Below are 25167 nucleotides of genomic sequence, written 5' to 3' on the forward strand. Positions count from 1 at the left end.
TGACCTCTGGTGACTTAACAATGAGAAAGAAAGCATCATATGTCAGAATGGGGGGAGGACAGCTCAGTTCTATAATCGTTTTAAACAGGATTCTCTAAAGAAACATCTGATGCAGATTATCTACCCATTCATTCAAACGAAACAAGACTTAAAGATGTACTCTTCATTTTCAGAGGCTGGGGGGGAGGGGGATCGGAAAACAGCAGCTGCTGCAAAAAATAAAGAAATAAGCATGAACTCTACAGCTCTAAAACCCAGAGTTTTTTCCCCCTTTCCCCCCACGTACACACCAAACTTACGATTGTTTTTCAGTAACAATTAATTTCTTAATTTTCCTTTTGTTTTCATTTCAAGACAAAATAAATATGTTTATTCCAAAATAAATTTTAACTGTATCTGCTTTAGACCTTGAGTTTCCTAATCTCCTATAGCATATCTGTTATCTCATTTTGTGTTAGGAATATTATAAAACAAAAAAAGGTTTTGAATGGCAAGAGAACATGTGAGATGCTGAATTGCAAACCTAAGATGAAGTGTTGGGATAAGCTCTCACTCTCTCTCTCTCACCCCAGGAATTTGGTTACCAGTTATACACACACCTGCAAGATCATCTTTGGTGGCCATTTTTCAACTCAAGGTCAGAGGCTCCAAGGTTCTTAAAAGAAACATAAAAATCAAAATTGTCCCATGGGATAAGCAGCAGATATTTCCAGGGTAACTTCATAAAAGATGCCCACTTACAATGTAAACTTCTTGAGCCCAAGGGCCAATTAAAAAAAATCTATCAGGGCCTGGAACAGAGTTGGCTGGTAATTAATTTTTTGAAAATACATTTTATTGTCTTTAAATCACAATCATGTCGGGGAGAAAAAAGCTGCCTCCTCTTTCTCTATATTGAACCCACCTTTGAAATAAATAAAAATATTTAAGCAAAAATATCCAATACAGTGACCAGAGCTGACAATGTCCATACAATATCCTGTCTCTATCCTCTGCTTTTCCTCCATAAAGAGCAAAGAATATATCTCATTTTCTGTTCTCTGGGACTATTCCTGATTTTAAGGTTATTCAGATTTTAGCTTCCTTTTAGTGACTTTTTTTTATGGACATCAATCTATGGTTATTATTATGCATATCATTGGCTGGGTTCCACTTACTCTACTCTGCATCAATTCCAACAAGTCTTCCCTTGTTTTTCTAAATAACTCCCATTCCTTATATCTCACTTTATGATCATATTCTATTATATGTATATATCACTGCTTCCCCTCCCTCCCATTCTGGCACATTCACTCCCCTGTTGATAGGCATCCATTTTGTTCCCTTTTCTTTACCCAGAGAAATATTGTCAAGAATAGATCTTTGTATTTCCAATGTCGTCAAAATATAATGGGATCCATTAGCTCAAAGGTATGAAGAGTTTAGCAACATTAATTAATCTATTTATTTTTGCTTAATTCTGAATTGATATCAAGAAGGGTCAGCCAATTCACAATTCTACCAACTTAATATTGTGTCTGTCTTTCCACAGCCGCCCCAATATTAACCATTCCTATTTCTTGTGATCTTTGACAATGTGCAGGATATGTCAAGTGACACATCTGAGTGGTCTTAATTTATGCTTTTATTATTAACCAACTAATTAATTAATAATGTATTATTTATTAATTATGTTTCTATTACTATTTTATTATTTCAAATGGCCATTTACATAGTTCGTAATTCTCCTGCTGAAAATTGCGCCCCCCCCCAAACTTTGACAACTGAGGCAATGGTTCAGGGTGTTAAATATTTGTATCAATTCCCCGTATGTCTTGGATATCAAACTTCTATCAGGGATATTTGACCCCCCAAAATCTCTTCTTACTCTACAATCAATATTATTCTCTTATTAATCTTCATTGATTTTGTTCATGCAAAAGCTTTTTATATTTTATTTAAGTGAAATTGTTTTATTTGTCTCTACCAATATTTTCAAGCCTTTGTTTGGTTAAGAATTTCCTCCCTGGTAAGAATTGTGAAAGGGGCTTCCTATTCTCTAATGTGATCTTTTATATTCTAATGAGTGTTTATCAAACTCAGTTGAATAACAGGTATGTCACAGTTTTAAAGAAATGCAGGTTAATGACAATAATATCCAGTTAACTCTGGTGTCTTTCCAGATGGATCTAACTAACTTAAGCAGAGAATACACCAATAAAACATCCAGTAATCAACATTTACTAACTCTGAACACAGAAGCAATTATCATGCTTTGGGGAACCTATAAATGGACCTGCCTTTAAAAAAAAAAAAAGAATTGTTTTTTATAGTTTGCCTTCCCTACAAGGACTCTCTCACTAGGGGAAGGGAATCTCACACTAGGAAGCTTTGTCTACCACTGCAGGTGGGTGCCTTTTTAAAAAAAAAAAACAACCAACTTGTAGTCTCAGAGTTGCCCAGGGCGCTGAAAAGTTAAAGGCACAACCAGTACTTGTGAGATGTGGGGCCAGAACCCGAGCCTTTCTGTCTCTGAGGTCAGCTCTTTGTTTACTGACACCACACTGATGCCTCTCCTTAGGATCCTATTTTATAGGAGAGATTTTTTATTGGAATTTGAAAGAAAATTTTTACATATTTTCACATCTAAAATCCAGAGACTTATTTTATATAAAATCCATTCTGTTTGTGTGTGTGTGTGTGTGTGTGTGTGTGTGTTAGTTAAGCAAGTAATTTCCTTTTTTAAAACCAACAATTCCATTTCACGGGACTATAGAGTCAGTTGCATCATACTAAAACCAATCTAGGTTGTGCAAGTTTTATTTGACTTATATTTAGTAAGGGCCAGAGGCATCAGCCACTGGATTAGGGGAGCTGAGAAGGAAGAATTTCTCAAACTAAATTTTGGCACCACGGACTAAAAGGGGCCTGCCTATCAGGCCCTGCGAGCTTCAGCCCGTACTGAGCCCAAGGGCCCTCACAAAGGAATTTTGCCACAATTTATGTTAAGAGTCTGACTTAGAACACAGAGCCACATAATAGCAAGGAAATTCATCGTGAAGGCTGAAAATCCCGGGCTGATCTCTGCCTTTTGCTCATCTGGGTTTACATTCACTGCCTGCATGCTGGTGCATGTTCTCCCTAGAAGGCCTTAAATCTTTGAAATTCCTTATTTTAAGGTGGACCTACTGAAGATGGAGCTTCTGAGCATGACAGACTATCGACAGGAGAGGCCCTTTTAATCCTGTCATTCAGAGTTATGCGATTAATTGAGTTTTAATAAATCTATTTTTAAAAAATAAAATCAACATTTCTGGAGGATGTGGAGACGCAGCACAGCAAAATGAGCAGAGGGCCAACCTTGTCTCAATTTTCTTGACTGTGAAGTGGAGATAATAATAGCATCTAACTCTCAGGGCTGTGGTGAGGATAAATAGTATTTTTATTTGTAAATAGTCTTTGTAAAACACTTTGAGAACCTCAAATGCTAGCTATTATTGTTAGTTTGTTGTTTAGGGGTGCAGATGGGTTAGAAGTGTATGTTCAATGGAAGGTCAGCCACCTTCTCTGGAATCAGCCTTAGAGAGATGCTGGGGCATGGAAAGTGACTTGGCCAGGTTCACAAATTCACTCTTTGTCAAAAGTTGGACTTGAACTAAGGTCTTCCAACTCTGATTCCTTATCTTGCCTCTTATGATTATTACTGTTGTTGTTATCATTCAAGTCCATTCTCTGACCCACACTGATTGATGCTGGGCCAAGTCACTGACTGTATTGGTGCTCTCACGACTCTCTGAGACTGCCACGAAGATGTTGACTTGGTCCAGCAAAAGGAATTTTCTTTCTCTATATCAAAGAAATCATAGGTCAAGCGCCTTTTCCTGACTATTATTACATTTTTTTAAAGCTCCAAACAGAAAGTGACTTGAAAAAGAAATGGGGAGGTGATGTGATGTCAGCAAATCTGGGGAAGTATTCCAATCACAGAGCACAGCCCCTCAGCCTGGACTCCTTTCTGTCAGTACATTATCCTAGAAGAAAACTCCTCTGCTCTATAGACCCCAATGCTTCTGCAAGTGGCTAGGAAACCAGGATTGCACTCTCTGCTTATTATTTGGAAACCAACTGGCAAACAGTGACAAGAAGATGCCGGAAAACAAAATGAAACCCAAGGAGTGGCACAGGGCCTGCCAAGATGTGGCCACCGGAATTACTAAGAAGACCTGAGCGGATTAATATTTCATTCTCAGGAACAATAGCTAAATCATAAAAATGCCTTTTGGGGAAAAAAGCCCCCAATCTAAAGGCTCCATTGGACTGTAGAACAAGTCAAAGAAGGGTTTGTCTTCTCCTCCCCCAATGGGAAATTTCACTAATTCCAAATTCCAACCTTAGGTGAGCCTTAAAAAGCTTCTCAGTGGGAAGGCTGATTAGATATTCTGAGTGCCCACCCAGTTGGCTTTTGGAATAATGCTTCAAAGAAATATAGGCAAAACACATGCTTTGGTTAAGTATATTGTATAGGGGAAGCTGGATGGCTAAATGATCTGGTTCTCACCCCAATTCTGAACCGACTGTTCCAAAGCATTTGGGTAGGTGACTGAAAATAAGAGATAGATCCTTTTCCCTTTAATCTAGAATGACTTTTAAAACCACCACCACCATCACAACAGCAAACTAGTTCATTCGCTTAAGTCGTGTTCAAGGAAGCCCCAGTTAGAGAACAGATTTCAATCTCCCAGATTCAGTCATATTTATTGGGGGGGGAGAAGAAGAAGGGGCTTTCTTGGAGAGGTGAGGATATAAAGAGTCATGTTTTTGATGAGCATTTAGCAAAAGCAGCTAGCTTTCTTCACCCTTGATGATATCAGCTGTTATTATGGAAAATGCCATTCTATAGCTGTGAAATCTCATTTCAGGCAGGGATCGCACAGCTATCCACCCTTTTAAAAGGCAAGAAAGGAAAAAGTTGGATTTGCCTGGGGACTGGTAACCTTGTACGGTGTGCAAAGGTCAGGGGAAAAAACCCACACTCCCTCTTTGTCTTTATGTCTCTGTCTGTCTGTCTCTCCCCTCCCCTCTGCCCTCCCCTGCCCCTTTTCTCTCCTGCCTTTTTTTCCCTTCTAACAGCACTGACGAAACAAAGTCAATTTTACAGATAAGAACATGAATTTTGGCAAGTATAAATGATGCGCTCCTTTTCTAGCTCAGAACAAGGCATTCCCCACAATAGTGTCCATCCTTACAATATTAACTGATGTCAGAAAACTACAATTGGAAAGAAGACTCGGGAACGTGAAGGCCCCATGGCAATAAGCGTCATAAGAGAATTTTGCAGCTGGGACTCATGACTTTTACACAAAGTCATACCCTTCGTCTACCTTCTTCCCCCCAAATAAAGGCCCCTTAATTAGGAAAAGCTGGGAACTCCCTGGCCGCTTGGTTCCTCCGTGACAGCTCAAATGCCACGGCAGAGCTTCAATGGGTGTCACAGGAGCCTCCCAAAATGGCCGCCCAGGCCTTGTATCATTCAGCATTTCACAGACCTGAGTATTGCCACCTTACTCCTCCAATCTCCCATCTGCCTCATGCCTAGATGCCTTTTCAACTTTGTCTCTTCAAGTCCCTTCCTTCTTTCCAAATTCAGCTTGAGTCCCCCAGTGGTCAGTGCTCTCCTTCCCTTCTCTTCCCTATCCTGATGTTACTGTCTTTATCCTGTACATATTTTGTATTTCATTACAATGTTGTGTTTACTAATAGACTATAAGCTCATTGAGGGAAGGGGCTCTTTAATTTGTGCTTTCATACCACCCCCCCCCAGTACTGACAGTATGTGGCATGTGATTTTTCATGTATTTTGGGGGGGGCGGGGCAATGGGGGTTAAGTGACTTGCCCAGGGTCACACAGCTAGTGAGTGTCAAGTGTTTGAGGCCGGATTTGAACTCAGGTATTCCTGAATCCAGGTCTGGTGCTTTATCCACTGGGCCACCTAGCCACCCCCTTTTCCTGTATTTTTTTTTTTTTTGCAGGGCAATGGGGGTTAAGTGACTTGCCCAGGGTCACACAGCTAGTAAGTGTCAAGTGTCTGAGGCTGGATTTGAACTCAGGTGCTCCTGAATTCAGGGCTGGTGCTCTAACCACTGTACCACCTAGCTGCCCCGGCACTACATTTTAGAAAGGACTTTGACACGCTGGTGCACATTACAGAAAAGATCCTGAGAGGCAGAGATGAAGAGGGAATGAATTCCAGATGAAGGCTTGTTTTGTGAGAATAAACAGGAATGGAAAACTGAATACCAAGTTCAGGATATAGTGAGTCATTTGGTTTGGGTGTATGGGCTTTGAGATGTCAACAGGGGATGTCATGAGGAAATTTGTAGGTATGGTGGATAGACTGTTAGAGTTAGGAGTCGGGAAGACCTGAGTTCAAATCACAACTCTGACAGTGACTTAATAGTTATGTTACCCCTGGGTAAATCATTTAAAGAGGGTTATTGTGAGAAAACTAATATATGAACTTTGCAGACATTAAAGTGTCATACAAATGCTGGCTGGTATTATTTGACAATGAGATTGAGATGATTAGTGGAGATGAGAGACTACAGCTCAGGAGAGAGATGAGGGCTGGATGCATAGCTTTGGGAATGAACTTTACAGAGAGGATTATTGAATCTACAGAAGCAACTGAGACCCCTAGCAGATGTCTGATCATAGCCTGGCATGAGAATGCCGGAAAGCAGCGTCCTGGGGTCTGGATTTGGGCTGATATGGAGGACTCTCACCTAGCAGGAACCTGGCTGGAAGCTAGCACGCCTGATCAGAAACAGAGGGAACAGCAAGAGGGAATAGAATCAGTGATCAACTTGGTGTGAATGGCAAGACCAAATAAGTTGCGGATTCAAGGACAAAATGGCCAATTACAGGCTCAAGGCATCAAGGACAGAGCAGGCAGGGGAACTAAGAAGGGGGGAGGGATTAAAGCTTATCCTGAGGACAAAGACTAGGCTGGTGAGGCACAGGGAGAGATGTATGGAAAGGAGGCTGTGCTTAGGGGACTTTCAGAGTTCAAAAGTCACAGAATGAACACTTGCAGACCACGTCCCCTACAAGGATTCAGGGGTCAGGATTAAAGAACTTTAGAGGCCATCTAGTCTAAATTGCTCCATTTAAAGAGACAACAAACGAGGTCAAGGAGGGGAAGTGGCCTTCCTGTCCGCCATAGCAGCATCCTCTGACTCCAGGGAAAAGGCTCCAACACATCCCCCATCCTGACTCCCAATTACAAGCATCACGAGGGCAGCCTCTGTATCCTATTCAACTCTATCCCATATAGTGCCTAGTGTTAATAATCACCATTCTCAGCCCTGTTTATGTGAAGTCATTGGGTGATTGGGGCTGGTTTAATCAAATATTCTTCCCTTTATTAACATTATGGGTAGTAGAACAATGGGCAAAGCCTGGGAGATGGAGGTCTTCAGATTCAATGTTTGTTGAATGAATAAGGGAACACCCTTCACCTCTGCTTATAATCATAAATGTAGGAGGCAACAGAACCCTGGAGGAATCCCTCTTTAAGTCCAGCTAGGAAGGGGTCGGGTGAATGAGGAGGCAAGGGAACCCCATGGACGTAGCAAATATCACCAAGTTAAGTTTCCAATTTGAAAAGCCTATTTGGGGTTTTCTGTATTTAGTCAATAAATGTAAGGCACCTTACTCCCAACAACCGTGCAAAGGAGGTAGTACAACTCCTTATTATACCCATTATTCGGAGGAAGAAACTGAGCCTCTGTTGGGGGAATGGACTTGCAAGACACACTTCACTATGACATACTCGTCAAGATGTATAGGAGAGAAAAGACGGGACGAGTCAACTGAATCTGAAGACCTCTGTCTCCCAGGCTTTGCCCATTGCTCTACTACCCATAATGTTAATAAAGGGAAGAATATTTGATTAAACTAGCCCCAATCACCCAATGACTTCACATAAACAGGGCTGAGAACGATGATTATAGGATCATAGATCTAGAGTTGGAAGAGATCTCGGAGGCCATTAAGCCCCTTCCATTTACAGATGAAGATACTAAGGCAAAAAGAAGCAACTCGCATAGCTAGTAAATGTCTAAGTATAGAATTTGAACCCATGTCTTTCTGACCCAAGTTCAGTGACCTATCCACTAAGCCACACTGCCTCTGACTATCCTAGATCTTAGCAATGATTAGTATTGCAAACCATCCATGGATGACCGTCTTGTACAACTCTTGTCTGGGTCCTCCCACTGCTATAATGTCCCGTAGGACTTCTACAAAGAGCTTATGGTCTATTCCTCCAGCTATTTCATCATGACCTCTCCAAGTGTTCTCTATGTTATATGACCCTAGTTCCTTGAAGTTATGTCAAGTAGTCAAAACATCAGTGTGCATTCCTTAATTTTTCATCTTTCACTTGGGATATTAGGAATGGTACTTTAAAAAAAAACTCTGTTAGCAAAAGTCAACAATTTTTAAACAGGCTTATACCTCAACCCACTAAAACCCCAAGGCTTTATCAATCTCGAGCTGGAAGTGAGCTTTGAGGTCATCCAGTAGAGCCCCTCAGTTATTGAAGGAAGAAAGTGAACCCTGGAGACAGTAAGGGACTTGTCTATGAACCCCAGTATTTTGTCCCCACATCCAGGACTATTTTCACCTCCATTTAGCTCAAGCTTGGAGAAAAGTATGAGTCAAGGATTAAAAAATGACTCATGCAATTAAAAATAAAACTCAGGCTGAATTTAAAGAGGAAGCTCACACATGATTAGGCTAACAAAAAGTATTTTTTAACTCAATGGAAGTGTTTTTCTAAAAGTTATTTTGTATTATTGGTTTGTAAACACACACACACACACACACACACACACACACACACGAAGAGTTCCAAGAAATTCCAAGAAATAGAAGTGGAAAAAAAGAGAGAGAGAAAGGGACCGTAGCTACAATAATGTAAACAACGATATCAAAAGGCAGTCAAATAAGGATGGATTGTAATAAACAGTTTTGGTACCAGAGAACCGATAAGGAAATATTCTCTCTCCGCTCTCAGCGGAGAAGTGAGGTGGAGCTACAGATATGGAATGCTGTATACACTGCCAGTTGTCTTTATTTAAGTGTATTGTTGTTGGTTTTATTGTTTATTTCATTGTTGTTTCAGTGGCGGCGGGATCAAAAAAGATGGCTATAATTCAAGAACAAAAGTCAATAATGTCATTTTATGTTTGTTTTTTGTTTTTTGTTTTTTGGTGAGGCAATTGGGGTTAAGTGACTAACCCAGGGTCACACAGCTAGTAATTGTTAAGTGTCTGAGGCCGGATTTGACCTCGGGTCCTCCTGAATACAGGGCCAGTGCTCTATCCACTGAACCACCTAGCTGCCCCAATAATGTCATTTTAAAAATGCAAAACAAAAAAGATCCTACTGAAAGAATAAAAGCTATTTTTCTTGTTTTAACCTGAAATGGACATGTTTTAAATGACCCTTTTTAAGAATTGAAAAGTATTTTACAATGAATTTCATTGTCTCTCATGTTCCTCCTGAATTAGGAATTCTCTAACATTGGGACCAGCACAAGTCTGCCAATCTGCAGATGGCCCAGCACATTTGTGAATGAATGAGTCCAGGTCTTTAACTGGATTTTTACCTCTATAGGTAAAAAATGGCAGAAAAGGAAGAAGGCAGGGGGGCAGCTAGGTGGCGCAGTGGATAGAGCACCGGCCCTGGAGTCAGGAGGACCTGAGTTCAAATCTGGCCTCAGATACTTAACAGTTACTAGCTGTGTGACCCTAGGCAAGTCACTTAACCCCAATTGCTTCACCAAAAAAAAAAAAAAAGAAAAAAGAAAAGAAAGGAAAAGAAAAAGAAAAGAAAGGGAGAAAAGGAAGAAGGCAACTTACCATCTCTGACTCTGTGGGAAACGGATGACTTTGCATGAACAAGACATGAACAAGGCCCCAGCTTGGTCGCTCATACAACCAAAGAGAGAAAACCTTACTTTTTCCTCATTCAGTCTTTCAGCATAAATTCATTGAGCCATGAAACAACCAGAGCTCGGCTTTTGGAAATGATCTGTGATTTGGGTCATGTAACATAAGGGTAGAAAGGAAAAAGCCTGAATGTAAAGGAACCTCTGATGCTGAGTCATCACTAAGCACATACCATACACTCGGGGCAGGGTGGGGCACAGGGGTATAAAGATGGCTTATGCTACAGGTCATCTGTGTGGAGCTGAAAGGGACCTTCTTCAAGGTCATCCAGTCCTAACCCATCTCAGGTTTTACATAGGAGGAAACAGAGACCCAGGGAGCTAAATGACTCACCCACTGGTCACAAAGGTAAGGTCCCAGCATCAAAGCACTCAGCAGGATAAAGTGTCTTTGTGGTAATTCGTTTCAATTCTTTTGTACTTGAGGAAACTCAGGCCCAGATAGGTTGTTACTGAGGTCACAGAGGTAGTTGTAAGTGGCAGAGGCAGGTGTGAACCTAGGTCCTCTGACTCCCAGTTGATATTTGTTGCCCTCTACCAGTTGGCTTCCCACTCATGAAGGGATGGCCACTATTCCCCGCCCCTCCTCAAATTTATGGAGTATACTTAAAAAAAAAAGCAAAGCTTATATATTGCCAGGGGCATGAGATCTAGGTAAGTTTTTTTCCTCTCCCAGAATGCAAATGAAATTGACTAAAATTTAGGAGTACAAAATAGAGAAAACCACTTTTAGCTACTTAGCATTGGAGAGAGTCGCTGTTTCTTTTATTTTAGAAATTTGTGGTTGTTAACTATAATTATTAATGAACATGGTATCTTACCCACACATACTACTCTCTTAATAAGGGTCAAATGAATAAAAACTTCACTACAATATAATATAACCAATTAACAAATATGTTTAAGTACCTATATGTGCTAGACACAGGACTAAGATCTGGGAATACAAGCGCAAAGAATGAAACTGCCCCTCTTTCTAATGAGGGTGATAACAAGGAGATATGTGAGTCTATCTGGAATAAATGAGACAACAGACACACACATATACCAAATGGTTAAGGTATGTGGGAGGAAGGAGACTTGTACTTAGTATGATTAGGAAAAACACGCACAAGATGATGTCCAAGCTGCTTCTTAAAGGAAGAGAGGGCCTCTTTGAGGGAGAGAGGTGAGAAATAAAGCACAGAATATAAAAAGACAGAAAAGAAATTTCTCCAGAAAATCTACACTAGGCACCAAATCCTGTGCATCAAATAGCTGAGAAATTTGCTAGCCTGGCACTCACACAAAGTTTTAAAAGATATAACAGAAAAAAATTTTTGTGGGGGGAGAATATCACAAGTTGAATTAGACCAGTGGTTTCCGAAGTGTGGCCGTCAGGCACTTGGGGGATCCCTAAGACCCTTTCAGGGGGTGCAGAAGGCCAAAATTCTTTTTGTAACACAACCAAGACATGACTTGCTTATTAAATACTCCTTGCTTTTCCAACTCCATATCTGTGCAAGGCTGGATTTTCTTCATATACTTCAACCAAGACGACATCTCACAACAGATTGAAAGCAGAAGCAGATATGAGAATCCAGCTGTCTTCTATTAAGCCAATTTTCAAAAATATGTAAAACAATGCCAGTCTTCTCACTAAGTTTTTTCCTTTTGAAAAGAGTTATTTTTCACAAAAATGTTTTTATGTTAACAAGTAAGGGGTTTATTTATTGTTATTTTAAGATAACAATAAGTATATTAAACATGTATTCATTTTAATTTCTAATATAGTAAATATTGATAGATATAGCCCAATAAACAAAAGCTCTTTGAGGGGGTTCTCAAGAATTTTTAACAGTGCAAAAGGGTACTGAGACGAAGAAGTTTGAGAACCGCTGAATTAGATCAGTCCCATCATGTGAAGGACAATGGATGGACACTGTTAAGACTCTAAAATCATGTAATACAATTCTAGGCTCGATCTCTCTTGTTGGGAGAAAAGTCGGATGGGGGTGACTGAAAGAGAAAAGGGCCAATATTTGACAACAGAAATCGGTGTCAACTTTTAACTGCCACGGTCATGGATGACTGCCCTTTGACCCTGGGAGATTAGGGGGGATTTCAATGACAACAGCTGGAAGTGAACATGTGTGAATAGAGAACACAGATCTGAGGCACCCTACAAAAGGGCCCACAATCCCTCCCCAGATCCGAGTGTTGATGTGAAATTGTCTCCTGGTCTTGGCTTAATAGAGCGTGATAATGAAAGTTTCTTTAACCCTTCCATCCTACAACAGCATCGGCAGATCCCTTCCACCCCAAGCATGTCTGATTTTCAAGTCCACATGTCTGCATTTCTCATGTGGCCCTGGAAAATGTATATTTTCTGTATGACTTTTTTTCAGGCAAGAATGTAAATTAGGTCTTTCAAACATTTAAATAAACCCAAAGGTCCTGTCATTTTTTTTTTTTGGTCCTCTCCCTATTTCCTCTTTAAATGGACAAAAACACTTTTTGTCCATCTTCTGCCATTTACTCTATGAACAGACCATATTTCCCCGCTTCTTCATTCAGCGACTCTTACACATTGTCCATTTTTAAGTGCATAGATGTGTGTGTGTGTGTGTGTGTGTGTGTGTGTTCTTCTTTCAAATGAACATGAGGGAGAATGTCCCAGGATATAAGATCTAGAGCAGGAAGGTCATCAGTGGTCATCTAATCTACAGATTACAGATGTGGAAACAGGCACACAAGCTAAAAGACTTGACCAAGGTCACACGGGTAGAGCCACAATTTGAACCCAGGCATCCTGAATCCAATGACAATACTATTTCCATTCTATTATGCTGTGTTTTTTTTCTTTCAAAGACACAGAGATCTGGATGATTTATGAAGTTCATGAATTCATTTCACTGATTTTTTTTCAACCTCCCAAATTCTCCATGTTGGATTTCTCACAAAATTAGGAACCTGCCACAGGATTGCTGAAAGCCCACTGAATGATGACTCATTTCAGTTGCCTTGGTTTTTGTCCTATAGATATCTGGGCACCAATTTAGTCTCTACTGCACTAGGGTTGGCTAACTGGTCCAATTTCGTTGACAAATTAGTAACCTTTTCCTCAATGGGTCAATGGTTCCCCTTGGGTGCAAAAACATGTGAGTAAATCTCAACATCCCCGGGCTCACTTTCCTCAACTGAGGGCAATGACCTGGATGACCGTGAAGGTCTCTTCCATCCCTAAACTTATCACGGTCCCATAATGGAGGCTCGAGTACCTGGGTGATCTTGGGCAAATCTCTTCATGTCCTAGGACTTCAGTTTCTCCATCTATAAAATGAGGGAGTTGGATCAGAGGCCTCTGAGGTTCTTTCCATCCCTAGAGCTGGGATCCCATCCACTTCAAGTTTCAGCCTTATGGAGGCTGCTAACACAGAGCTCCCTTACTCATCAAACAACTGCTTTCTGGAGGTGTCCTTGACACACTGGGCAGGAGAGGTCATGACTCTCTCTCATTTGCTCCTCTCTCAGGAAGGGTTTCTGCTGGTGACAGGGATACTGGAGAAGTGTTCCAGAAAGCTGACCCAATTTCCACTGAAGCTAGGGCACTGCTAAGCCATTCCATCCCTCCAGGTGTCAGCTTGCAACCAAGGGCTTGGACTTCCAAGATTGAATTTGTCTTAACATCAGGGTGTGAATGGTCACCGTATGGCAACTTCCCCATGGGGACAAAAAATGAGCTTTATCCCAGCTATCCATATAGTTGCCTTTTATCTACTTTCTTTATGTCTTGTATGTACCTTTAATTTGCATGTTGTTTCCACATAAGAACTTGAGCTCCTTGGGAGAGAAGATAGTTTTTGCCTTCTTTTGTATCCAAGGCACTTAGCACAATGACTGGTGTGCAACTACATGTTTGATTAATTGGTTGGTTGGCTGCTTAGTCATTCAGGTTCACCTGAAGATCCCTTAGGATGGTGAATTCACCATCTTATATATTAGTGTATTTTATTTGAAAGCAGCTCTTATTAAGTGCTTTTAAAAATTAATATCAGTGCCTTTTGTTTTTACATAACTCTCATTTCTTAGTACATATCCCTCTATCCTCTCCTCCCCAGAGAGGGAGTTTGACTGAACTGTTCAGTCAAACTAACAAACACACCTACCAAGTCTAATAGTGAAGGCAATATTACATATCCACAGATCCTCCACCTTTTCAAAGAAGGGAGGGGAGTGCATTTTTTTCATCTCTTCTCCAAGACCAAGTCTGGTCATTAGAATTACATATCACTCAATTATTTTGTTTTTGCTGTTATTCTTTTCATTTATTGTAGTCATTGTATATTTTGTTTTCCTGGTTCTGTTTACTGTGCTTTGCCTCAGATCATAAAAGTCTTCTTATGCTTCTCTGTATTTTTCAGTAATATTCTGTTCCATTCATGTTCCTCGACTCGTCTAACCATTCTTCCAAGAATGGATATTGACTTTGTTTCTGTTTCTTTGTTACTGCAAAAGTGAACGCTTCTAATTGTTCTGATATCAGCGGATATGTGACATCCACCCATCGCTCCTACTTTTCACCTCGGCAACCAAAGGGAATGAGTCTAAACCCTCATGCTTATGACGGGCTTTCAAGGATTTGAACTAGCTATTACATCCCCCTAGTGCACCTGATTTTTTCTTTGGAGGGAAAAATATAATTGCGAAGGTTTTACTTAGAATTTAGATATTAATACCATTTATTAAAGCCCAGCATTATGGGTAAGAGAATTTGAGGTATCTGAAATTGGTTACGGCTTTTAGAACTCAATTCATGCCTAGATGTTAAAAATAGATGGGATATCATTAGAAATGGCTGGGCTCCTCTGCCTGGGAGGGCTTATAGCATGAGAAGGGTGTGTAGAAATCCAATTCCTGTCAATCCAGTTACGTCCCAGATGCACCAGGGGAGCTGACTATTTAAAGGACCCCGTGGAGAATCCCTGGGAATGATGAAAGAGCTTTTGTAAAACAAATCAACCTATAATTTATCTCTTTTGTAAGTTCAGGTTTTTGCACATGTGTGTCCCCAAAAGTCAAACACTCCTTGAGCCTTAGAGAATCACTGTTGGGATAGGCTAGGCATGATTTTGGAGATTAGTTATGGCAAAGTCTCTGGAAGAGTGAAGGATAGAAAATGACTTGTCAGAAGTCACACAGTGAATTTCAGGCAGAGGTAGAATTGTAACTTAGGTCTTCTTACCCCCCCAGTCTAAAGATCTTTCTAAAAAAGCTCTACATTTTGATACCTCTAGTGGCATTTTTATTAATTAGTAATTGATTATGGATTTAAAGAAGTATGACCTAGTGACTAGAGTGCTGGACTTCGAGTCAGGAAGATCTAGGTTCAAATCCTGCCCCTGCCACTTGCTAGCAAAGCCTCAGGTACCTCATGTATAAAATGGGGATCCTAATTATACCAGAAGGAGGCATTCTGTGGAATTGTTATGAAGCGCAAATGAGATAATGTCTGAAAGTGCTTTCCAAATTGTAAAGTACTGTGACAGCTGTTTTTCTTATGATCTATCATGATGTTTCCCTTACTCTTAAAACCATGGCTAAAAACTCACTGCTAAAAGAACACCAAGGACCTCCCATTCCTCCTTCCTTTCCCTCTGGCCTAGATGTTCTCATGTACTGCCTGGCAGCCTAATCTAACTATTGAGTAGGACTCGAAATAGTCGCATCAGCAGAAATTTATTAAGCACCTACTGTGTACTAGGACTGTGCTAACTGCTGGGAAATCAAATGCAGAGAATGAAATAAGCCCCGCTCTAATGAAGTAGACACGATATCAGGGAAGGTACGAAATACATAAGCAAATATATACCAAATCAATACAAATCAATATACGGTACAGTGAGGTCTATACCCCAAAGAGATCCAAGAAAGAGGAAAAGGGCCTAAATGTAGAAAAATATTTACAGTTGCTCCTTAAAAAACTAGAAACTGAGGAAGTACCCATCAATTGGGGGAATGACTGAACAAAGCATGGTATGCCAATGCAAGAAAACACTATTGTGCTGCGGTGACATTGTATTAGGGAATGCAACAGATACATACCTAAACATATACTGAATAACTATAAAAAGAAGAAATACAATGAATAATAACATTGTAAAAAGGAACAACATCTAAAGACATAAGATGTTTGATCAACAATATGGCCAATCGGGGGGGCAGCTAGGTGGCGCAGTGGATAGAGCACTGGCCTTAGATTCAGGAGGACCTGAGTTCAAATCCGGCCTCAGACATTTGACACTTACTAGCTGTGTGACTCTGGGCAAGTCATTTAACCCTCACTGCCCCACCCCAAGACAAAAAAACAAACAAAAAACCCCAATATGGCAGATCACAACTCCTGGGCAGTGACAAAGAAATAAATGTTACCCAGTTCCTATCAGAGGTAATGAGCTAAATGTATGGAATGAGACACATTTTTGGACATAGTTCTGCCAAACTGTGCATATTGGTTACAAGGGTTTTATTTGCTGGCCTCAGTAGGGGGGAGGGAAGAAAGGGTGGGAGAAAAATTGGGAACTCAAAAAATATTTTTACATGTAATTGAAAAAAATTAAAAATAAAATTTGAAAAAATAAAAAAGTTTTTATTTTATTTTATTTCTTTTTCTTTTCAGGAGAAGGACTGGAGGGAATGAAAAATAAATGACTGTTAAGAAAATAAAGTCTAATTTAAAATTTTTTTTAAAAAGTACTTTGATACTTGGGTAATTAGCTTCATCTCCCCATGCCTCACTGACAAAGTATGAAGTTACCTCCTCACAAAAAAGGTGATGGACTGAAGATGCAAAACCAGACCCACATTTTTGGATTTGATCAACTTGGGAATTTGTTTTGCTTGACAATGAGTTTTGTTACAAGGGATTTTCTTTTCTGTTCTTTTTTTCTTCTCCCAATGAGATTGGGGAAGTGAAGAGGAGAGGGGGAGTTGGGATTTTTTTTTTTTTGAAAATGAGAGAATAGAACAAAAGGAATCAGAGACAAGCAGGACAGCTTTGAAAGTCAAATGCTGAATCCATTAAATACTTTAAAAAGAAAGCAAGTTGTACAACAATGGAGATTCAAGGGTTCATGTACAATCATTTCCTTTTCTCCTAAAATGTGTGTGGAAAGAAATGTTCATTTTATTTGCTGTTTTTTAAGTTCAAAATTAAAATAAAATCAATGTTTTTTTAAAGGAAAAGAAAAATTGAGGGTTTAAATGAAATAGTCTCTAACTCTCAGGTCCCTTCTTATATTAAAGCTGAAGGTTGGTCTTTCAACTCTAACGTTCCCTCATTAAATAAATATGAAACATTCTCTCATTAAACAAATATTTATAGGGTTGTCAGAAATTACTTACTATGCACCGACTCTGCTGGATGGGATGGGAGGTCGAAAGCTTAGGATAAAACACTATTATACAAAATTACGAGATAAGAGCATTAGTGGGGTGCAAACCCAAATACTCTGGGACCAATTACTCCATGCAAAACCTTGTGCTGGATGCTACTGCAGATAAAGAAAAATGAAACCCAATTCCTGTCCTCACTGGTGTCAGAGTCAAGAAGATGTTGCCCCAGCTACAATGTGAATTCCTGGAAGCCAGGAAGCAGAATAGTGTGGCAGAAAGGAGACTTGCTCTAAGCGCTAAGGTCCTGGCCTCCAGTCTGGCTTCACGCACTGCTTTCAGGCCAACTTCCCATGTCTCAGACATCTTGCCCCCTTCCCAAATCTAGAAACATGCGCTGTCTTTCCCTGATGGTATGGAAGCTCCTTGAGGGGAAGGCTTGCTCTTGCTTGGCTTTATTTTTATCCCCAGCACTTAGCACAGTGCCTGACACATAGAAAGAACTTGAAAATTTTTTTCATTCATTCATTCATACTTTGGACAAGTCATTTGGGGTCCTTGGACTTAGGTTTCCTCACCCATAAAATGAAAGGGGACCTCTGAAGTTTTTTCCAGCTCTTTCTCTAGGATCCTGAGACCTTAATGTCATATTTAGGTCTGAGATTTTGAGCCTAAAATCATCCAGTCTAATATTCTCATTTTAAACACGAGGAAACTTGGGCTCACAAAAGGGAAGTGATTTGCCTAAGGTCATACAACAGTGAGCATCTGAGATAGGACAGGAATCCAGGTGTAGGAGGCTACACTCTTCACACGAGGGCCATAGCACTTTCTTGGTCTTCAGGAGCTCACACTACAGGTGAGACAAAAGACATATCGAATATACTTGACTGTAAGCACCATGAGGGCAAAGATTGCGATTTATTGTTTTTGTATTCCCAATAGCGTCTAGCACTGGGTTCATCCAATATACCACACTGGCTCCTTATGTTCAATGAATGAATGAATGAATGAGTGAATGAATGAATGAATGAAGGATCATTTGATTTGATCTCACTTGGCCATGTCAAATAAAAGTTTCTAGAGATGAGAAAGGATGGATAATAGATTACACGTATTACGTAGATTCTAGTATCAGGAGGTCCAGAAATATGAAATGAAACGACCAAGTCCAACCTGAAATCACCATACACTCTAGACCACTGGAGTAGAGTTATAGGCAGGTGGAGGACCCTCAATTCTGCCAACAACAAAAGAGGTGCTAAGGAAAGCTGGACAAACAACTTTCCACATCTTTTCTACCTGCTTCAGATTTGAACTCAGGTCTCTGTGCCTTGGCTGCCAGTTGAGAATCAGGTCAGCTCCTTCCTCCATGTCAAGCTCTTTTCTTGGCCATGGGGTTATTTATCAACTATCTGTCATTTCTCCAGGAATAGATGCCGAAGGTGGCTCACCAGAGCTGGCCTGCCCTCCTCTTCTCCGAGGAGGGCCCCTGTGCTCAGCAATCTATAAAACTGCAGCGAGAGGGCAGGAGAGGAAGCTCTATGTGTGTGTGTTTGTGTGGGCATTTGTAGATGTGTGTGTACATACACACACGTACAGTGTGCAATTTCTTCTTCTCCAACAAGAACCCAAGAAAGTATTGTGAAAAGAACTGTCAGGAGGAAGCTTCTAAGTGGTACAGAAATAATGCTTCCCCCACTTCCCACTAAAATAAGGACCACAGGTTCACAGATTTAGAGTAGGAAGGGCCTTCGATAGCCATCTAGTCATTCCCTAAATAAGACTGTCTCTTACAACCCAGCTGATCTAGGGTTAAAAATACAGCATCTACAATCTTTACTCCACAAGTGGGAAATAGATAATTCAATGTATCACCATTATAAAAACAGATTTTGTTATAATAGTAAAGTCACCTATTTCTTTTGCTACAGGTTACACAGAAGGACTAGCTGTTGTTGTTATCCAGGGAAGGTTTTGGAATAATAATAATAATGATAATGATAATGATAATAAATAAATTAATAATAATATCATCCGAGGACCTCCACAGTGGGGCTCCAACTAACCCACCTTTCCAGTCAAACTGAACTACTTTTAGTTCCTTGAATTTTATGATGCCATCTCCCTCCTCTGTGGATTTGCACAGGCTGTGTCCATGCCTGGAATGCCCCCTTCCTTATCTCCACATTTAGAATATTGGTTTTTCTTCAAGGTTTAGACCAGACACTGCTTCCTCTGTGAAACCTTCTCTAAAGATCTCAGAGGAAAGTGGCCTTCCTCATCTCCATTCAGAGCTTTAGGTGGGCTCCCCTTCCTCAAAACTCCTCCACTCTGAATTTGATTTCATTCCATCCAATAAACATTTGTCTGGCATCTCTCTTTGCCCCGTGTCATCAGACCTACTTTGTATAAGGCCAATATAGAGTTCCTCCCCTCTCTAGTGCCCAGTGTTAGTGTCTTCCCCCACCCCCTTATGCTCTACCTGTTTTGTACTGGACAAATCTAGGTCTCCCCTAATGGAATATAACCTCCCTGAGGGCAGGCAGGGGTGGTTTGTCCTTGTATTGCTATAGCCTAGTACAACGCCTGGCACATATCAGGTGTGTTAGAAATACTTGTTCAGTGACAATCAATCAACTGGCCACATTTTGAAGATCACAAAATTGAAAACTGGGAGGGCCCTCAAGGATCCTTTGGTGGGGGAGACAGGCAGCTTTTGGTCAGTCTGGTGAAGTCCACAGACTGCCTGTCCAAATAATGGTTTTAAATTCATAAAACAAAGTACATAGGATTACAAAGGAATGAAAGTGCTATGCATACATAATATCAGCTAATTCTTACAATCCTGACAGGTAGATGCCGTCATCACCCCCATTTTACAAATGAGAACCCTGAGAGTCCAATATGCCACCTAGCTGCCAAGGAAACCAATTATACTGAAATACAATCATCATGATATTAAAAACAAGAGCAACAAGTTCTTGGGTCCCCATGTTGAGAATCCCTGATTAACCTTGACATTTTACAGAGGAAGAAACTGAGGCATAGCCAGAGGCAGTGACTTATCCAAAGCCATACAAAAGGCAGCAAAGCTGGGTTGGTGGGGCCTCAGGTTGTTTAGCAGAACGTTTGGCAAGCCTTACAGCTCTTTATTCTTGCTCTTTTTATTCTAGGTTTTATAACTCCCAGTTCTGTATTCCTCCCCCACACAATACCACACAGCAACAAGACACACTCTCTTTTGAGCCTGACCACAGCTGCAAGACCTTCGAATGTGGCCACCAGCCCAACCCACTCAAAGTCTCTCCAGAACACAAAGGGACGAGTATTTCACCTGAGAGATGTATTATGTGTCTTGACTGAGGCCCTCCAGCTGGGGCTGAGCTTGGTTTAAAAAAAAAAAAAAGCCTCCCTGTCCTCAGTAAACCTCTCTGGGCAGTCTCGCTCATTGAGAACAAAAGCATTTGAACACACACGGAGGCTCCCATGGAACGGAGCGGGCACTTGGAGCCCGCTGCCCTTTGATGTGTGCGCCTTCTGGGGAGGACAAATAAGGCAGAAGCTCCACCCAAATTCCTAACTTTGGCGTTTCTGGGGGGTGGCTTGGTTTAAGAACTCCCTGAGCCGGGGAGGGCTTAGAAACCAAAGCTCTGCAAAAACAAACCTCGCTAAGAGCCTCTCTCTTTTTTCTCTCAGAAGGCTGGACCCCAGAGTGAGCCAGAGAGCTCTGGAGCAGGGGAGGAGGAGACAACCCAGCCAGGAGCACGGGAACACGGGCTTACCCTGGCCATTCCGCAAGTGACTGACCCAGAACAGGGCAAAGTTCCTGGACGAAGGCCTTCAGTAACCACTGGGCACTTTCCCTCTGAAGTCGGCTTAAGAGAGGGGAATGAGGGGAGGTGGAGGGCGGGAAGAAGCTGAGCCTCGGAGATCTAGAGCTGTCTAGTTCAATCCCCTCATTTTACTGATGAGGAAACTGAGGCAAGGAGAGGCTGACTTGTTCAGTGTCAAAGTTAGTATTTCTGAGGCTGCATTTGAACTCGGGTCTTCCTGACTTCAAACCCAACAGAGAAGAAGCCAAGAAGTTGGTGTCCTAGGGAAACAAGGAAGGTATAGCAGTTTTCCAGATTTCTTTGAACTTGTTTTTCTCCCCAAACTCAGAGATATTATAAATGGGATGAATTGTGACCCTGAGACATATATAATATGTAGGAATGCATAAAGGGCTCTGGAGTAATAACGAGGCATAGTAGACACAGAGGGGGGATTTTAAGTCAGAAAGGTCCTGGGTTCAAATCCTGCCCCAGTCACTTGACCAGCTGTGTGGCCCTGAACAATTCACTTAGCCTCTTCCAGACTCAGTTTCCTCATCTGTAAAAGGAGGGGGTGGGATTAGATATGCACTAAAGTCCCTTCCACCTCTAAAGCCCTACTCATCTACTTACTAGTTCTTGGAAGGAAATGCACACTCCATTTTCCCTCCTGCACCACTCTTAGAGACTTATTCGAAGCTATTGTTGCTTACTTGCAGTTTAAATTTTTAAAGACGATAAATTCCGACTCCCAGGTTGCCCTGGTAGACTCATCCTCCATCCGGCTGAGATCCAGAAGGGCGTAATGATCTGTCAGAGAGGCAAATTCATTACCAGGAAGATAATATCGTAATACTCCTAACGCCCATTTCACTGCAAGGCGCTCTTTCTCAATGATGCTCAAGCACGGGTCTCCTGGGAGCCGTTTGGTACTGACATAATAATAATAATAATAATAACAACAACAACAACAACGACGACGACGATCACGACAGACATTTTTTCCATGGAAGACGCTGGTCTATATCTCCTGCCTCTGGACAACGAATGGATCCCGGCTCAACTTCAGATCTATCAGGTCTCACTTGAAAAAGCAAGGGGAGCTTCACAAACTGACGCCGGAGGAGAAAAAGGTCTGCTACTCCACATTCAGTAAATATTTATTAAGTGCCTACTATGTGCCACTCCCTGTACGAAGTCCTGGGGAGACAGAAAGAAGCAAAAACCACTCCCTGCCTCTCAAGAAGTTCTCAAGGATCTAGAATCATCAGAAAGATAGAACTGGTGACTCAGTTGCCTCATTTTTTTTCCCCAAGGGGAGTGGAGGAGTCAGTCAGTTAAGAAATACTTATTAATCGCCCACTTCATTGCAGGCATTGCGCTAAAAGCTGGGGGAGAACCATTGAAATAGAAAAAAAAAAAATGGTTCCCTGCTCTCAAGGAGCTTACAGCCTAATGGTGAAAGTTCATACATAAAAGGAAGTTGAAATGGGTGGGGGGGAGGGTAGAAGGCTCGGGGTGGGCGTGGCAGCCACAGTCATACAGAACCCTTGGGGATCCGAATAGAGGCAAAGAGTCTTCTCATTGAGTGTTACCCACCTAAATAAATCACAAATTGTTCTGTTTTGTTCTTTGGTCTGAACCACAGGCAATGGGGAAATTCCCTCTACCAATGTAGATTTTCACTGGCTTGGCATCTCTGAGATGCTAGTTCCTATTCTGAGAGTTGCTTTGGGCAATGAGAGGTTAGACCTTGCCCAGGTTGTGTCAAAAGCAGGATTTGATTTGGGGTCTTCCTGACTCTGAGACTGGTTCTCCCTCTACTACTCCATTCTGTCACTCAATCAAGCAGCAAGCATTTATTAAGCTTTTACAATGCCAAGCACCAGGTCTACAGAGAAAAAGTGAAAACAATCCTGCCTTCAAGGAATTTACATTCCAAAAGGAGAGATCACCTACCCACACAAAGCCAGGTCTGCACAAGGTACACACAAAATGGATGCAAGGTAGCTATTGAGGGGAAGGTTATCTTTTACTCTAGGGATTAGTAGACCCATTTTCTAGAATAAATTGAGGCTTAGAGAGGGAAAGGGATTCATCTATGCTCACACAGCTATTAAGCATCTGAAACAGGCATCAGCACTAAGTTTATCTTGATTCCAATTGCAATAACACTCCCCATAGCAGAGGGAGGGAGAGAGGGAACTACAAAGGAAAAAAGGCTGAATTTGAACTCATTTTATGTGAGGTTGATTCCTGGCTATTGATATGGGCAATGACTGGCTCCCTGTGTATACCATACCAACACCAGACCTATGCCTTGTCTCAATCAGCCTTGCTAAGGGACCAGCAGACTAGTTTTGTTTGGGGGCAGGGAGTGGTCCAGGCAGCAGGGGGACCAAACAGTAATACACAAGTCATCTTCTGCCAACATCCCAGGATCTTGTCCAAGTGTAGTCCCATCTAAGGAACTGCAAAGGCAGTTCCCTGGACATACCTCTGTGGGTGAATGGTGTCTCCATCAATTCACTTGGGCCCTCAGTTTAATTCAATTCAATTCAGTAAACTCTTATTAAACACCCTGTAGGTGCCAGGCACTGGGTTACTCTTGACCACGAGGAAAGAGGAAGGAGGGTGGAAAGCTCATTCTGAAACTTCACTTAAGACAAGAGTATCCAGCTTCTCACATGCTGAATTACCAGATGTCATCCAAGAACAAAATCGATGGTTTTGAGGGTGAGCTCTGAAATGGTCCAGAGGTAGGCAGCCAGCCAGAGGAAGAGCCAAAGAACTGGAAAGCTTGGATGAGCAGCTCCTGATTAACCAGGACTTGATAGTATCTGGTTCTGGGAGTAGGAGGAAGGGCTCACGGAAGGGTTGGGTTTTTGTTTGTTTGTTTGTTTGTTTGTTTTTGCCTTAGGACATTAAAAACCCTGGACCGGAAATTGCAAAGGCTGAGATCTAATTCCACCTACTCTCTGGGCTATTTACTTACCAATCTCATACTGGGCAAGTCCCTTCATCTCCCTCAATCTCATTCTCATCTGTAAAATGGGAGATGATTCAATTCTACTCATTTCAAGAATAATTAAGACTCTACTACAGTTCCAAGCACTGTTTGGGACTAGGGATCTAAAGACAAGTCTCTAACAGTCCTTGCCCGGAAGGATCTTACATTCTCCTGGGGGAGGGGAGAGTTGCATAACAAGTAAATGGAAAATAAATAAATAAAATATACATGCATATAAATATATATGTATATTATATACACAGGTATATATGTATATTTATATTATACATACACACATATAAATGGTGAGGATATGACTAACGCTTAGAAGAGGATGAGTCAAAGCTTCAAAAAGAAGGTGACACCTGAGCTGAGCCTTGAAGGGAGCAAAGCATTCCAAGTGGAGGGAAGAAGGGAACTCACACCACGCAGTTGCAGTCGGGCGGCTTGTGTCAAGGGACAGAGACCGTGCCTGGAATGTCTGGGACAGGGAACAGCCTTTGGGTTTGTTTGGGTTGAAGTCGAGAGTGCATGATGGGAATAGCATGAAAGACGCCTCCAGAGTCAGGCTGGAGCCAGGATAGGGAGACCATTAAATGCCAAGCAGAGGAGGGAGTATTTTATGCAAGAGGTCAATAGGTGACCATGGAAACTGTCTTGAGCAGGGTAGTATCATGGTCAGAGCAGAGCGTTAAGAATATCCCTTTGTCTGCTGTGTCTGCACAAGACCCCTGGTGCCCAGCAGGCCAGCCAAATTTCCCACATTTATACAATCAAATACATACATACAAGCCTCTTCCAAAAGTATGTAAGCTTCTTGAAGGCAAGGATGGTTGAGGGGGGGTCTTTTAAAATCACTGTATCCCCAGCTTCTAGAATAATGTCTGACACTTAGTAGGGACAGGGGCCTGACCTATTATTTCAGGGGTATAGGCAACTCTCAGATGAGCCAACTCTTTGCACCAATGCAGGCTGG

At 41.4% G+C, this 25167-nt stretch overlaps 1 protein-coding gene across 9 annotated transcripts in view; it reads right to left on the reverse strand.

The window, feature by feature from the left end:
• The window catches only part of NFIA (nuclear factor I A), a 708739-nt gene that overhangs the window by 153193 nt on the left and 530379 nt on the right, over window positions 1-25167 (reverse strand). The window lies entirely within an intron of this gene.

This window comes from Dromiciops gliroides, chromosome 4, assembly GCF_019393635.1.
Source record: "Dromiciops gliroides isolate mDroGli1 chromosome 4, mDroGli1.pri, whole genome shotgun sequence".
NCBI lineage: Eukaryota > Metazoa > Chordata > Mammalia > Microbiotheria > Microbiotheriidae > Dromiciops > Dromiciops gliroides.